At 44.2% G+C, this 3,660-nt stretch overlaps 1 pseudogene; it reads left to right on the top strand.

Annotated features, from left to right (window-relative positions):
• The first annotated feature begins 1,144 nt into the window (after positions 1-1,144).
• Positions 1,145-2,153, top strand: LOC143663344 (SERPINE1 mRNA-binding protein 1 pseudogene; annotated as a pseudogene).
• Positions 2,154-3,660: the final 1,507 nt, after the last annotated feature.

Consider the following 3,660-nt stretch of genomic DNA (forward strand, 5'->3'; position numbering starts at 1 on the left):
TCACTGAAACATCACTTCAATATCTGGTAGCCGTGAAAACCAGTCACACTGAGCTGACAGCTCCCCCAAGTGGGCATTCTTCAAACTCCTCTCATGTCGGTTTTTCTCTTTTACTCACTACGCTTGCAGACATACAGCTAAAAGGCTGCCATCACCATCGGCTGGAATGCTGAGCCCAGAAGATGTTTCCCTCTCTGCTGATAGCCAGCTGTTAACTGTTTAAATTCTAAACTCTTTTATGAGCCTCCCAAGAAATGGTTTAGGTCACATAGGAAAACTGAAGACAGAGTAAACACTATGAAAAAGTGTATTGCAAAAGCTTTTTCAGAACATTGGGGCTGCTGCTTTCCATGAAAATAAATTCATTTTAAGAAGAAAAAATTCTGCATAAAATATTTATTAACTAAAAATCTATTTCTCAAGTACTTCACTAAATATATAAAATAAATAAAAGTATATTAAAAGAATATTTGTAATATCTGTCCTAAAAAAAAAGAACACCAAATTATGAGCACTCCTGGATAGCCCATGCAGCCCACTGAGGCTTGCCTGAATCCCTTGGAGGTAGAATAAACTTCTAGATCACCGAAGGAACGTTGTGAAAATGGGTTAGGCTGAAGTCTGAATATGGGGACAGTAGAGCAAGAGTGATAAAAAGGATTGAACACCTTTTTAGTGTAATGTTAATTTCACCTCCCTGTGCCACACTGGCTCCAGTCTCTTGTGTCCCTCTGGCACAATACCAGGGAAGACAGATGGCAAGATGGGCTTGGCAGGGCACTGAAGCCTCCAGGCCAGGACAGCAGATGAGGTTCAAGGTCGAGCGGAGCCCCCACACGAGTGCACAGCACGAGGGTTCCCAGAGGGTTTGCGATTCCCTCCCCTCTCCAAGGCCTCTTCCATTTAGCAAAAATTACATGGCTCCTGCTCTGTGTCAGGCATTTCGCTGGATGCTGGAAGTAGACGGTTAAGTATAAGAAAACAAGCAAACAACTGTTCTCGCGTCAGGGATCTTAAAGGCTGATGGGAGAGACAGACGTTAATCACAAACTCAAAAACCAAGGCAAGCTCTCCCGGGAGCTTGTGGGAAGAGCAGAGGCAGGAGCGCTTGGCCAGGCGCTGCCGCTGCAACCCCGCCCCCCTCATGCCTGGCCACTTACCGGAAGGCTTCGGCTGTGTGGTCACGAACCGGTTCAATCAGTTATTTGACAACTAATTGGATCCCTTCCAGATACTGAAGGCACCAGAAAGCAAGGGAAAAAAAGCCAGTGGGGGGCAGCTTTGGGGACCCAGCGGCCAAGAGCGCAACTCAGGCCACAGCCCAGACCTACTCCAAGGCGGCAAACAGCGAGTATGGGGGCCCCGAAAGACCGCTGCCCCCCACCGCTGGCGTGGTTGACAACAAAGACAGGTGCAGCCGCCCCTGGCACTTAAGAAACAAGGAATAAGACGCATTGGAAGAGGACCTGATCTATAATTTCAGGGTGAAGGGACAATAATTGGTAGGAGAGGAGAAAGGTGGCCACCTGGTGGAGGATGATTTGCAAAGACACTTGAAGAAAAGGCTGAGGGAGGAGAATTTTCAGTTGATCGAGGGCTGATTGAGCGGCCTTTCCCAGGCCCTGGTGGTCTTGGAAGAGGCCGTGGACGTGGAATGGGCCAAGGAGATGGGTTGGGTTCTCGTGGCAAACATGAGTTTGATAAGCATAGTGGAAGTGATAGAGCTTCCTTTTCACATTACAGTGGCCTGAAGCACGAGGACAAACGTGGAGGTAGTAGATCTCACAACTGGGGAACTGTCAAAGACAAATTCATTGACTTGGAGCAAACAGATGTGACTGAGGAAACATCTGAAGGTGAAGAACATCCAGTGGCAGACACGGAAAATAAGGAGAATAAAGTTGAAGAGGTAAAGGAAGAAGGTCCAAAAGAGATGACTGTGGATGAGTGGGAGGCTATTCAAAATAAGGACTAGACAAAAGTAGAATTTAATCTCCAAAATCCAAATGAAGGTGGAAGAAGAGATTTGTTCTTCATAGGTCAAAGAGTGAAGAGGCTCATCCTGAAATCCGGTTACGGACCATCATTTCTGGAAGCCTGCAAATGATAGAACATCCCAGCTGGAGATCAGTTTTGGAGACTTTATCAGTTAGGGTTCATCCTTTACCCTGTATTCTTATTTACCTTAACCCTATCCAGATCAGCTTCTTTCATTTCTCTAGTTGAAGTCTGCTCCTTTTTCAACTTTTTGAACAGTTGCTGTATGGGGTTATGCTAACTTCCATAGCTTCAGAGCTTTAACTGTGAGTCTCAGGTGTCACACAAGTATCCAAAGTTTCAGGGAATGACCAGGTTATACACAAATAGCTCAGCATCTCAGAATTTAGAAATAACAATTACAACCGCAGAACAGACGTGACTGCTGTAAGAGCTTACAAACTAGGACCCTTTACAATCGCTGTAACTTCATAGCCCATGCTCCCAATTTCAATTCTCCAAGTTTCTATACTATAGTTATCCACATAAGTGAGGCATGATAATATTCGTCTTTTTGTTTCTGATTTATTTCATTCAACATACTGTCCTCAAGTTTCATTCACCTAGTTGCATGACTCACAACTTCATTCTTTCTTATCCATTCTATGTATACACCACAGTTCCCCCCTTTCATTACTCAGTCAGTGTACCCTTAGGCCACCCCCATCCATTGCAAATCAAGAACACTGATGCCATAGACACCAGTGAGCAAATGTGCATTCGTGTCCGCACTCTCAGTTTCTCCAAGTATACACCTAGCAATGGGGTTGCAGAATCATATGGCAACCCCACATCTAGCCTCCTGTGGAGCCACCACACTGCCCTCCAGAGGGGCTGCACCTCCCAGCTTCTCTACCAACAGTGAATAGATATATCTCTCCACATTTTCTTCAGCATTTTTTTCTCTGCTCATTTTAAACAGTTTTATTCACACATCATACAATCCAACCTAAGTAAAAAATCAGTGGTTCCAGTATAATCCCATAGCCATAATTTATATCTGAGCATTTCCTTTCTTCCACAAGCAATCCCACACCTGTATATAGCTTTTTGTAGGGAAAATAACACCATATAAAGTTTTTAAGTTTTATGGGAAGACAAAACTACAAAGACAAGGAAAATGGGGGAAAAAGGTTCAGGAGGAAAAAGACAAAAAAAATCATGAAAATGGAGGGAAGGGGTACTGTGAACCACTGATTATACACTTTGGATGATTATATGGTATGTGAACATATCTCAATAAAAGCACATTTAAAAAAAAGAGAAGAAATGGAAGGCAGTGGAGGGGAGGGGGATGTCATGCCCCGTCCACAGCCAGCCTTTTCCCATCACCCATGCTTTTGATGAACTTCCTTGTGTGGTCTCAGGCCAGTTTTTTGTTCGTTTTTTTTTGTATGCTTCATGCTAGGGGTCACATTTCATTCTTTTTCCATGTGAGTATCCCATTATTGCAACACAATTTGTTGGATTTTTGTTTGTTTTTTTCTTTCTTTTGTTTGTTTGTTTTGGGGAAGTACATAGGCCAGGAATTGAACCCGGGTCTCCCTCATGGCAGGTGAGAATTCTACCAATGAACTACCCTTTCACCCCCCTCCCTTCAGGCCAGTTTTTAACCTCCTGGGG

Source organism: Tamandua tetradactyla, chromosome 19 (assembly GCF_023851605.1).
Source record: "Tamandua tetradactyla isolate mTamTet1 chromosome 19, mTamTet1.pri, whole genome shotgun sequence".
NCBI lineage: Eukaryota > Metazoa > Chordata > Mammalia > Pilosa > Myrmecophagidae > Tamandua > Tamandua tetradactyla.